The 14,031-nt window shown below is 35.8% G+C and overlaps 1 protein-coding gene across 1 annotated transcript in view; it reads left to right on the forward strand.

The window, feature by feature from the left end:
- Positions 1-14,031, forward strand: part of SPOCK3 (SPARC (osteonectin), cwcv and kazal like domains proteoglycan 3) — a 219,960-nt gene that overhangs the window by 157,411 nt on the left and 48,518 nt on the right. The gene's annotated exons all lie outside the window — the stretch shown is intronic.

Here is a 14,031-nt window from a genome sequence, read left to right on the forward strand (position 1 = left end):
TTAGGCTGCTGGAAAATGCAGTTGCTTTGCATTGCTTCTTAGCCATTGCTGCAAGTGGAGAAAAAAATTTGTGACTAAGCGTATTTGTATTTCAGTGACTCCCAGGTGACTTCGAAAGGTTGTTAAACAAAACAGGATACCATTGTTGGTGCTCCTGAGTAGAGAGTCGTAGCATGAGTTTTAGGCCACCATGGACCTGAATTTGCCAAGAACAGCATGACTGGAGATCTGCATTTTTGTATTTCTTTAGACTAATCTGTTAGATGTATTTTTTTTCTTCTTTCTGGATAGTCACACTTTTGATGAATAAGCTAAAATCTATGCATAAATATCCTGTATCCTCATTGGAAATACAACAAAATTAGTTCTTGGAAGATTTTTTTTTTTTTCCTGTAGCAACCTCGTAAAGATGAAAGAAACCACCATTACATTCCTGGATTATGTTAACGTTGGTATTTCATTATGGTTTGATGCACTATTCCAAATTTATTTTCCAAGAGAATCTTACCATTTCCATGATAAGCTGTAGCTGCTGCCAAAACTATTCCTTTTTGCTAGTTTAAAAAATGAAATAATGTTCTTTTAAAAATGAATAGAAATGACCACTGCAAACATTGAGCTGTGTGCAGGCATACAAGTGAATTAAAACACTGCTCTGAAACACTCCTTTAGGTCACTTTTTTGGTCTTTGGCAATATCATTGACTGTGTAATTAAATATTTCCTATGCTATAAGCCCTCTACAAAATGATACAGCCTTGAGGTTTTTTAAAACATTAATTTACAATTTCATGTAGTAACTGTAAATAAATAGATAAATTTGTCATCTGCTCACATTGCAAGCCCAAATGAAAAGCACTGGAAGACCCAGCCTTATATGGTTAATGTGGCCCCTTTAATAAGACATACAGTATATTATTAATGGGGTTGCAGTTTTCACTAGCAAGAATTTCTGCATCTCCAGCATAGATGTGGGGATATTTGCTTAACAGTGGGCATGAAGTGAAATTAAGATAATGACCTGAGAAGCATCTCGCTGTGATTAGTAGGCTTACCATTCTCCAGTGTAAGTTTTTTTTGATATGGTATCATTGCCCTCAGTTTTTACCAAAATAAAATTAGCATTTTCTCTGCTGGAAGCTGTTTTCACCTGATGCAGTTATTTTTGTCTTTGTGTGTGTTCATTCAAGCACATTCTATTTTGGGTACTCCTGTACTTAAACACTGAAAACAATCTATAGACAAATTTTATTGGCTTCAACAAAATGGAATTGTTTTTAATTAGGAATGAACTCCTAGGAATGAACTCCTTTTTGAAGATTTATACTGCTAAGGGATCAAGATTACTTGTGCTTAGTTATGTAAAAGAGAAAGAAAAAAAGATCCTATATGAATATGGGAATTAACACTAATCCTGTTTTGACAGATTGTCAAGGCAAGCAGACTACAGGGCTTTTCCAATTGCTACGTTTTACAACATTGAAATTTGAATATCGTTTCTTTACAAGGCCAAAATCCAGGAGATGTGAGAAATATGAAAGTGAGCTGAGTATCATTACTGAAATTTCAGCCATTATTGTAACAATGCAAAATTTGTTATAAGTTTTGTACAAGAATTTTTGTTGTAAAAATACAATTATTTTCTTTAAATGGAACTCTGTTAGGTGTTCTAAGCTGTATAAACACATCAGTGTCTTAGAAATTTGATGAAGCCAAAGAGGCAAAGTAGTAGAGTGCTCCAGTTTCAGGGATAACTTAAGTGAGGGTTTTCTAAAATACAGCCGTTACCTAAGACAATTCTTCATTTTTTCAGTTGAAAAATTCTATTGAATTTTTGGTGTATCTAGAGAGCAAAGCATGTCTCTGAACTTTGCCAAAATAGTCTTGGTGTGGAACTCTACTACTTTGGGAAGCAAAGTAAACCAGTATTCAGAAAAAACAGATTTGCCTCTTAAGATATATGTGAACCTAATCATAAAATCATAGGAAGCTCTTAGTTGGAAGTGAACTCTGAGGTATATCTAATCCATCTCTCTGATGAATGGATGAGGCAGGTGAAGGCATCCTGGTTTTTATGAGAGCAGGCTCATTTTACTGATACATTCAGTAACATTGAACCTGACTGATGTGCAGGGGCTATCACCTTGAATCCAAAAATGAAAGGGCTAAGAAAGTGTTCTAGAACTGGATGTATAAGTTGGTAATGAAAACAAAACAAACAAGCAAAAAAGGACATAATAAAGTAAAGCTGTGTCTTTGTCATATTTCTGTTTTTTAGTTTAGAGAAAGCAATGAGTATCACATAAACTACAGCAGGTGGTCTGGTATTTTTTAAAAAGAGAAAGAAAAGAAAAACAGTGTACTGCCATAAAACGGGAAAAATATGAAGAGCGCTTGGAGGCAGTGTTAGAGGGAAGGATCACGCAAAGTTAGAAATAAATGAAGGTGGACAGTATGGAAGAGAGAGATGACTTAGGGAGTTGCATAGAAGCAGAATGAGGAAGGTAAACTGGAATGAATGGAAAGCACCTCCACTAGTGACAGAGTTGTTAATTGAGAGACAAGTGAGGAAGCACTTATATGACCCTGTCTTACTTTCCAGGCGTAGCCATTGCCTCACGTCCTTATTTTTGCCCTAATCTCCTTTTCAAGTATGTTCCAGGATTTGGGGTATCCAGGTCATGCTGACTTGCACAGTTGTGAAAGTGAAAGCCGTTTTGTACTGGTTCTTAATTCTCATGGTATAGGTCAAGACCCAAGTTGTCTGGTTTTTCTACATAAATAAGTCAGTCTGTGGAATCTATGTCTTAGAAATAAGAACATAAAATTTTAACTGTGTTTACTTCTTACATATCATTTAATATATATGAGGCTTACATAAATATATTTTTACAGTGTAATATCTTACATTTTCTAACTGACTGAAAGAGCAGTTCTGGCTAATATTAGATACTGGTTGAGGAGTCAGTGTAGGACTGTCATGAGCCAGGATTTGGATTCATCTATAATCTCTTTCTGTATGAAATTTACCTTGTCTTAATATTTCCTTGGATTTCTTTTTAACTAGCATTGTACTTACATTACTGATTGAGATACAGAAAATTAATGATAGTAGATTGGTAAATATTTCTTAGGAAAGTAGAGATTGGTGGACTGAGGAGTTTTATACCTCACCTTCCAGAAAATGTCTGGGAGGTCCCAGACAACAGCTTACTCTGTGATGAGCTGTAGCATTTAACATTTCTCAAAAGCTGCGGAATGATGCAGAGGAAGGAATGTGTCAGTCTCTGAAATAAAATTGTTTCACATCTATTCAGAAACTGAGATGAAAAGAGATTATTCACTCTGCCTTAAATGATACTGCACTCATTGCATCATTGCAGACATTTCCTTCTGTTTCTCCTTTACTTGTTATATAGGTTATATAGAGGCTTATCAACTAAATAATAGTTTAAAAAAATCTATAAGATATTAATAACAATTAAAACCTTCAAGACACAAGATGATGTTGCTGGTCTGGTTTGGTTGGGTTTTTTTCTTGCCTGAACTAAATACCTGGGATATGTCTCTTTTCATTGTCACAGCACCCTAATATGAGACATTTGGCAATGCAGATGACAAAAATCCCACTGGGTATGTCAGTTTGAAACAATATGCTCAATGAAGACATACATGTCATTTCTGCATTTACAAGAAGATCCTCACTAAACATGTTTTGAATGCCAGGGCAGCAGATGAGTGTATGGCTGACAACTCTAAACCTTTCAAAGGTATCTAAGAAGAGCTTCCATTGTCAGTTGGCTTGAATTTGCTCTACTCTAGAGTACATACATTGGGATAGTTTAATTCAGTTGGCTTGAATTTGCTCTAGGGTACATACATTGGGATAGTTTAATTATCCTTAAATCCAAAAAGCTTGACAGAGTGCCTGTGTTTTATGTCCCTGTCGAGCTACGCTAACACTGTGATAAATGTGTGCCATGACATGGCTAGGATCCTGGTCTCCCAAACAGTCTATTTCAAAGAGTTGGCTGGTGTGTGATACAGCATCCTCCTGGATTATGTCTTTGGATAGCTTCTTCATAGAAACAAGGTTCAGATGCTGCCCTGACATAGAGATAAGATGCAGCTGGGACATGCAGTCATACCCGAAAGCTCAGAATCAGTCGAAGGTCCTGCAGTTTAGATGGAAAAAGCTATAAGATTGTGGGTAAAGTATTAAGTATCCATTTTCATTAGCTATTGAACTAGAAGAATTTGCTCTCAACAATTTTTAAGTTAATTTCTAATAAATCCCGTGGTAAGAGCTCACTTGATATTTGCACTAAAATAAGTTAGATTTATATTCATGAAAAAAAAAATCTGATCATCTGAGGAGGACTATATAGGTAACATAGGAAGCTGCTATAAATGTCATACTCTTTGAGTCTAAGCTTTTGCCAGAAGGAAGTGAAAAGGCAACATTGCATGCTGAAAGCATTTTCAGTTAGCATATCTGAAAGACTTTAATCACAGAACATAGCTGCTCTCTCAGCTGCATCCTATTTTATAGTGAATACTGCTGAACTGTTAATTGCTGTGGAGAGATGAGGATAAGTAACAGTAGGATTAAAGACACTGTGGATTCTGTTTCGTTCTGTGTGCATCAGTGCTTGAAAAACAAATATAGGTACTCTTTCTAAACAAATAGCAAAACAGCACTCTCCCAAATCCTCTTATTTGATTTACATAGCAGCATCTTCTCAATACATGACCTCAGCCACTCTTCATATAGTACAGGTATAGATGCCAGAAAAGAGCTTTTGTTTTGTTTGCATTCAAAGAGAACACTGAATGGTTTCCAGACTTCACAAATAAAGAGATTTAGGGCCAAAAGTAACATTTGTGTTAACTCCTTAAGCTCTACCTTGTATTATTACCTTTCAAGGATAGATAGTACTGGTTTGAAATTCCCTTTTTCTCTTTTGAAAGATTAACTCCAGGACATCAATAGAATAAAATCTGTATCCAAGCCAACAAGTACTAGATCAATTAGGCCTGATATTATCAGTGATCAGTTATGGGGTAGCCAGGAGAAGCCATTTATATGAGACAATGAGCAAAGTTCCCATCTGTAAGATGTTTGTGTTGTGTGGTTAAGGATAAAATTTAATTTTCAAACCTCAAATAAGACAAAAATAACCCACCAAAGAAAATTACTGTTACGTTATAGTGCTGTTTGGGGTTTATTTACAAATATGTTAGTATGTTATAAAATATTTCCCAAAAGATCTAATTATAGCATCTAATTTTACACTGACATGCTTATTACAGAAAATATATTTAAGTGACTTGCCTATAAAAAGAAGTATGAACATCGGCATGCTGGTTTTCATCACGGAGAAACTACTCTCAGTTGTTAACTTTCGCTGAAGAATATGAATGGTAAATGAAAGCAGGTGGTCTCAGTAGTTTGGGAGTATAGACAGTAGCAACATTTTATACATGTGAGTTAAATTTGCATTAGGTAATTGTCATGTTTCTAGTCTACTGTTTTCCTTAGCCATATATTTATGATTCAATAAAATATTTGTTACCTAATTGCTACTGCAATTGTATAGAATGCAACGTTAAATGAAAACCTCTGTGCTTTTTTAGTTGCTTAATTTTCATTAGAAAATTTTGCTGATTTTCCTTAAAATGGTCTTTAGATAAACCCTGAAATACAAGTGCACAACTATCAGTGGAAGCACTCAAACCGAGGAATTAGTCTCATCTGTTTTGGGTGTGTACTGTTTGAGATTGATGGCACTGTGGTCTGACCACCAAAATCACATCTGGGCTAGAATTTCTGCTCTTGCCTTTACTACTGGCATCAGTGTGAATCTTGCCACTGATTTAAATGTAAATAGGCTCTAACACTGTGACTCAGTTTTCCTTGTTAGAGGAAAAGGCATTATTATAGGTAGGCTTTCTTATTCTACTAATGTTTCTGAACTCTACTAATGTTTTTGAAACAAAAAACTGCTGCAAAACTAAAATGTATTATTGTATATCCATTTTAGTTCTCTAGAGGGTATTGACTTAGCAGTAAATGTCCATTTTGCTTTTATTGCTTTTTATACTGTAATACATAGTATACACTTTTAAATCTCAAACCTGTTCATCTTAGACCTATATTTGTCCAGCCATGCAAGTTAGAATACTATTTTTTACTTTGTTTAATCATTGTATATGTTTACAGTAATGTTGAGCTGTAAGTATACATTATATATGAATAGAAGTTCTTTGATGGTAAAGTGAAAATTGTTGCATTGTAGATTTTTATGCTTTGAAATTCTGTCACGGTAATCCATTAAGAATGTTGGGTTTTCTTTCTGTTGTACGTAAGGTGAATTATAGACCATTTTTTATTTGATTTTTAATAGGAAGTACTATTGTTTAATCAGATTTTATTGCTTTAGTATCTTTATATTTTATAAATGTTAGTTTTTTTCCTAAGATAACAGACTAATAATCTTAGCAAGAATTCATTTGTATCTGTAAATGATTTCCATATCTTTGGTATGATGGGGAATTTGCTAGCACAAAAATACCGTATTATTGTATTTGTAAGAGACATTTATTTAATATTCATAACTGTGTTTGTGTCATAACTGTGTTTGTATAATAACAGAAACTTAATGGAGACAATTTTATTGTTTATTCTTTCAATGCTAAGATAAATTTTCTGCATGAATCTTTTTTAGATTCTTAAACAGAATATTTTTTTTTTGCTTGAGTGAAGCTGAGCCAAGTAAATTGTCAGCAATATTTTCTTTCATTAATCAAATTCCATGTTAAGACTTTCTAAAAAGAGACTTCTGGCCTCATAATCAGTAGTAATCTAATGTAGTGTGATTAGTAGCAATCTAATGTGGTGCAGAGTGACAGAGAATGTGTTTGGAATGAGAAGGTGTTTCTGACCTGCATGCCCAAAATCCCCTGGTCCCCTTGTATCTAGCCTGGGTCTTAGCCAGAGCACACCACGTACCCAGGCTTCCTTCCCCTGGAACCCAGGCAAATGTTGGAAATGAGGGATATAGGCTACTTGCCGGGTCTTGTCCATGTGTGATGTGGAAAAGTGCACCTGAATTTGGCAGATGGGAAGCTTTGAAGACCGCACAGTTTAGTCAGATGGCTGAGACTAAACAGTAAAATGCATGAGAAATACGAAGGGCCTGGTAAAATGGAGATGCATCTGTGTAACCTATTGTTAGGCTGTAGAGGTGAGTCCGTTCATCAGTTTTGCTTCAGTTATATGAGTTTCTTCTGTAATTTGAAACTTCTCTTGCATGGAGCAGAGTGTGTTCATTTTGTTTTAAACACCTCTATAGTTCAAAAAAATAACTAGATTTGATTAGTCATTAATAGATGATGTTTTGGCTAAAAAGAAATTTTTGCTTTTGCTTTCTGTTCTTATAGGGGTTAAAGTATTTGGGAACAAGGGATAGAAATATATGTCTTGCAGAAAATAAGTGATACCACAAATGCAAGTAGAGCAGCGAGGCAGAAACATTCTAGTAAAAAGTGTACTATGAATTGGAATCAGTGCAGCTGATAGTGTTAAAAAAAAAAAAAGTAAAGAAGGTAGATTGCATTTGAACAGTGATTTATATTTTTTTAATTCTCTGCAGTGAAGTCATAATTGCAGAACAAATTAAAATTCCATTGAACTTGACTGTTAGAAGGAAGAAGTGAAGGAAGGATTAACAGGAGACTGTCCATTCCATACTAGTATAGTTTATATAAAAAAGGCTAGAATGCAAGAAACTGTTTATGCTGTGTTTATGAAAAATAACCCCCATAACGCTGCAAAACATATTCAAAAATGCTGTGAAAAAAGAACGTTTTATTGTTGCCAGAATTAAGTGAAATCCTTAGAAAGGATTGTTAGCTAAGTGCTTGTTTTCAATATTAGAAAGAGCTGTAACACTAAAGGGAAATCTGGAATATTACATACCTATCGCTGGAAACAGCTCACAGTTCCAAGCATCTCTGCAACAGCAGTCTTCTACAGAACCTCTTGGTCTTTGCTTTTCCTTTGGGCTGTTTTGTTATTTCCAAGTCCTTCCACTTTTTATGGCTGCTTTTGGCAACCTTGGATGCTCAAATCTACACAGCTTTGTCAAATCCAGGTATATCACGTCCCCAAATTTACATTTAAATGGAAAATTCCTCAGGTGTCAAGGCTGTGAAAAGCAGTTCTAGCCTGCTGTGATGGGCTGCACTTTGAGAAGTTGCTTATTGTGTTTCTTCTATTACACACAAATGGGCATTTAACTGGCAGATCTGGCCTTGTGTTAAAAGTATTTGAATAATGCAGTTTTTAATTTCCAAGTGTCTAAAAAATGTGAGTGCTGCATGTCTGCTCACTGTGAGACTATTTTTGTCACAGGACACCAAGGGCATGTATGTCCTTGCCAGTTGTGGCTTTGAAAACCAGTGTGCATGTTTAAGGACAGGAGCACAGCTGGGATTCCTCAGTGCCCTTGTCCATACTGTGCATGGGGAGCAATTTCAGGATGAACTTCCTAAACTTCATCTCAAGCAAAACTAATTGGTTCATTACAAATTAGTACTAGGGAGTGAGCTTACACACATGGGATGGACACTTAAGACTTAGGATGCATTGCCTTCTATTTTTAGACCTTGATTTCTGTGCAACTGTTCAGACACTCAGCCATTTAGACACTGGTTCTTCTTAAGAATATATACAAGATGTGTAATTAGTCATTCAGATTTCTTTCTTACTTCTGCAAAGTATTCATATACTTTTCACAAAGGAAAATATAGAAGATTGCTTTAAATTGATTTATTATGAAAGTTTTGATTAGCCTGGTGGAATTTTCTTTTCCCCTTGTTTTTTAGTAGGGGGAAAAAAAAACCCTAAATCTCATGGTAAATATGTTTTTAGAGGCTAAAATGTTACCTTGAGTGTATCATCCTGTGATTTTGTGTGTGCTGCTGCAATTTTAAGAGTTAGACAAGCCGTTATGGTGAAAGAAGATAATTAATGATGTTTAATTTCATGCTTGATAATAATTAATTCTAACCTGGGTCATTAAACAATTCACGAGCAATTTCAGTCCTAGAGTCCCCAAAACATCCACATTGTTAGGAAAGTTTAGTCTGTGTAGCACAACAAACTCTATTAAACTATTTTAGATAGTCATGAGAGCATGCTTTTTTTAGGATATGTTAATTATCTTCTTTTGCTCTCTGCCAACCAGTTTTTATGGATTATAGAGCTGGAAGCTTAAATATAGTCCAGACCATTAAAATGGTGTTGCATTCGATTATAATGGCTATAATTGCCTTAATTATGTAAATGAAGGGGCCTTGCCAATCTTATGATACATTAAAGGCTTTAGAAGTGTGTCACAGTAGTTCCATTGAGAATAAATAACCAAAGAGATGCAGATCATATGCTAAGTATCTGGATCAGCATTATCTTTCTGTTCATGCAATGTACGAATAAGCTAACAGGATGCTGCTATGTTTGTGTCTCAATTACTGATGTGATGGTAATATTTTTTACTGATACTATTTTTATACCATCAATATGCAGTTATATTTAAAAGTGTTTCAGTGCTCAGCAATGGGAGATAACTGGTAGAAAAATACTTTATCAGGTAATTATTTTAAACTATTTATTTGCCCCTTCTGCTTATTTTTGGAAGGTAAAATGTGGTGCCAGTTGTATAACTTACTGCTGAGTTATTTTGTCCTGTAATTATGTCAGAGCTTATTGGATAGTGGAGCTACTTGAGATCCTTAGGAAACTCAAGAATGGACTGATGACAGTTCAGTAGTGTTCTGAAAGAGTGTTGGATCAGGGAGTTTCACTGGGTTGTCTTCAAGTAGGATGTAAACCCAGTGGTATTTAAAGAACATGTCATATCCTTTTTGTGACCAGATTTCAGTAACAGTAATTGAATCTTTAGTAGTTTAAGTTCCTGTTTACTTAACAACTTCAACTGTGATATCTATGCTCCCTGTTAAATAGTTGCAGTATCACTTTTCTGCAGTGACTTTTTTAATAGCTGGTAGAATTTTGATATTTTCTGTAGAATATCAAAGTCCTTTAAAAACCAGGGATTAAAAAGTCTGTCTGTAGCAGCTATTGTTTCTGTAGTTTCTACACTGAAATTGACAGATGTCAAAATGTGCTAGTTACAGAGTTAATATCCTGGTGGTATGACGTCACTTTCCGAATTGTTTTTTGTTACTTTTTTTTTTTTTTTAAGATGCATGTTGGATCTCAGGCAAAATTTAAACATTTGTTTTTTGAAGCTGACCTTGTTATGAAAATTAATTTCTGCTTAAGCTAACTTTAAGCAAATACATCAATAATTTATTATGCAAGAAGATAATCTCACTTAGTCATGTCAGATATATGTCCTTACTTTATTACACAATTTCCTCTTTCTTCCAATATTTAAAATAAAATAATTTCTCACACATAGAAGTACAAATTTTCACTAAAGAAACTTGCTCACCTCTCCTGAGCATGCAGACAGAACAATATTAATTTACTGTTTCTCTTTTACTTTCTTTGTATAAATATTTGAACTATCTTTCATAATTGAGAATCATTGTTCTTCTGGTTGGTGTAATGTTTTGAGGCACTAGTGGAACAGTTTATGTGGCTTGTGCATATTCATTGATGCACTGAAAACATTTATCTGTGCAGTGAAAGTATGATTACACGTAGGCCATGTTCATATCATCTGATATTCCTACTAATTTCAGACTGATGGTTTCTGAAAATTTGCAAAGGTGATGCAATGCTAAAAAGAGATTTAACAATGTGCCTCCTCTCCAGGGCAATCCTTACATGCTTCTGAGTGTTTGTCTTTGAAAATATATCTTCCTCTTGCTTAAAAAACCTCCAATGCCTAATTATCATTTTACAGTTTTCTCCAAGTCCTGCTAGCTTTGAGTCTTCATGTAGGTTACTGTAGCTTTAATCAAAGTTTCGGTAAGAGAAGTTGAACAAATATGCACTAGTATCAGCATGATCTAAATCTGTTTCAGGTGATATATTTTTATATCTCCACTCATTTCACTACCAGGAAGGCAGATTTTCTATTTGTAAATAAAAAACCAGAAATTTTTTTTTTGTGTACTCTTGATGAATCAGCTTTATGAAAACATATATTAATTAAATTATTAGATTAGGTAGATACTCTGTAGCTCCAATTATCATAATTACCCAACTGTATTGCTTTTTATGAGCTTCACAAAACACAATATTATTTTTTTTTCTTGATATCTTAATTTTATATCCCAGATGCAGGCTACTTGACATGTCAGAAATCCTCTAAATAAAACATTACAGTCTTCATGGAAAAGGAAAAAAACAACTTCTTCCCTGATGGCACCAAGATCCATGAAATTAACTGTGGCATCTGTTTTAACTGTTGTTCCTGCTGATACTGCAAGATCAAGTGCTATAGCCACCTTGCATGCAAGCATCAGCAGTTGTTCAGTTGTATCAAATTGTAAGCTTTGGCTCATTAGCAGGGTGGCACCTTTATAATAGTCTGAATGCTAAATGAAAAGCATTCAACTTTAAAACAAAACTACTCCCTAAAATTAAATGTCTTTGAAAAAAAGGTTTGTATCGTGATTTGCTAGTACTGAAATGCGTTTTTGTAGAAAAAATGCCCAATCTTATATTTACCATTGATAAGAGTGCAAGGCAAGTCAGAAGAAATCCTGAATTGATATATATTGAATAACAATTCTTGTCAAAATTGTTTGCATTATTTATCCTGTTTAAAATAGAAATCTGTTATAAATTCTTCATAGCAGGAGAGCATGAAACATTTAAAAAAGAGTTGTAAACGCAACACTAGGGGAAACTTAAGTAATTAAGATGGTTTTGTTCTGTTTTGTCTTTTTAGCAGGATTGTCTCCCTATCTGAATTTAGGTGTAGATGAAAGTTGTAAGCAGGTTTATAACACAGTTTACTATGTCTCATAGGAATCTGATTTGGTTTTGTCTAGTTTCCTTCTAAGGTCGGTATTTGAAGTTGATCACCCTCTGTAGTATTGCTGTATGCATAGTTTAAGAGGATTAAAAGATACCTCAGAGGCCACTAATACGCTGTATTTTTTAGTTACCTTCTTTCCAAAGGTTTAACTTCAGAAGCAGGAGTACAAAAAGAGCATATAGTTTTAGCAAAGTGAACATGCTACTGCTGCAGCTTGAAAAAACAAAGAAAATACAATTACTCGTTATGCTCTTTTCTTTTGAAACAGATAAAGCAATGGAAACATGAAACAGAGTAAAGTTTCAATAATGTGAAACAGGAGCAACTTGTTGCTAATGTTTTTGTCCCTGGCAAATTCAAGAAACACCAACAGGCCTTGCTCTTAACACCTGTCAAATGCAGTAATAGGAAAAAGGATAATAACAAAATTAGGATCTTAATTATTGTGTTGCACCATATTTGAATCTATCCAAGAGACAAAAACAGCTGGTATGAGTATGTCCAAGTTAGCTGGTATGTTTCTGATAGTTTAACTGGTCATTGGATCAGAACTTGACTTTATAGAAAAAAGGATACGTAACATCAGGAAAACAAGTTAAAAATAAAATGGCGTCAGGTTGGAATTGTTTGGCTTCCTTGAATTCAGGAATTGTCTACCAGCTCTAAAGTCTGCTGAGAAATAGCATAGAAATATTTTTTTCTGAGTCAAAAGCTGAAAGTAGCCAACAGTGTAAAGTGTGTCAAGGCTAAAAGATGCAGGCAGTTGTCAGAGACCAGCATCTGCGACAGTTTGCTATTTAGAAAAAGCAAGCCAGAAACCAGTTCCACTGTTCACAAGATTACTGTGTACATGTGTGTTTTCCTTCACATTTCAAGAATTTCATTCTCTAGGGTTAAGGGTAGATTTTGTAACATAAGCATTGATTTAACATGTCCATAGTTGATCCAGGTAGTCAATTATTAGTGAGAGCTGTCACTGACAGTAAAGATTAGCAGTCTGAACCTGTTACAGTAAGCACCTTTGTAGTGTTTATTTGTGGGTAGTGTGAATCTTGTCATGTAGGGTGCAGTGATCACTCAGAAACACAGAATCACCTAGGTTGGAAAAGACCTCGAAGATCACCTAGTCCAACCATTAACCTAACACTAACCGTTCTCAACTACACCATGTCCCTAAGCGCTATGTCAACCCGACTCTTAAACACCTCCAGGGATGGGGACTCCACCACCTCCCTGGGCAGCCCATTCCAACACCTAACAACCCGTTCTGTAAAGAAATACTTCCTAATATCCAGTCTAAACCTTCCCTGGTGCAACTTGAGGCCATTCCCTCTTGTCCTATCACTTATTACTTCATTGAAGAGACTCATCCCCAGTTCTCTGCAACCTCCTTTCAGGTAGTTGTAGAGGGCGATGAGGTCTCCCCTCAGCCTCCTCTTCTCCAGACTAAACAACCCCAGTTCCCTCAGCCGCTCCTCATAAGACATGTGCTCCAGACCCTTCACCAGCTTCGTTGCCCTTCTTTGGACACGCTCGAGTAATTCAATGTCCTTTTTGTAGTGAGGGGCCCAAAACTCAACACAGTAATGGAGGTGTGGCCTTACCAGTGCTGAGTACAGGGGTAAGATCACTTCCCTGTCCCTGCTGGCCACGCTATTTCTGATGCAAGCCAGGATAACATTGGCCTTCTTGGCCACCTGGGCACACTGCTGGCTCCTGTTCAGCTGGCTGTCAATCAACACCCCCAGGTCCCTCTCTGACTGGCAGCTCTCCAGCCACTCCTCCCCAAGCCTGTAGCGCTGCTGGGGGTTGTTGTGGCCCAAGTGCAGCACCTGGCATTTGGCCTTATTGAAGCTCATACAGTTGGCCTTAGCCCATCACTCCAGCCTGTCCAGATCAACACTCCCACCCAACTTGATGTCATCTCCAAACTTACTGAGGGTGCACTCGATCCCCTCGTCTAGATCATCAATAAAGATGTTGAACAGGAGTGGCCCCAAAACCGAGCCCTG

This window comes from Strix uralensis, chromosome 4 (assembly GCF_047716275.1).
Source record: "Strix uralensis isolate ZFMK-TIS-50842 chromosome 4, bStrUra1, whole genome shotgun sequence".
NCBI classification, from domain to species: Eukaryota; Metazoa; Chordata; class Aves; order Strigiformes; family Strigidae; genus Strix; species Strix uralensis.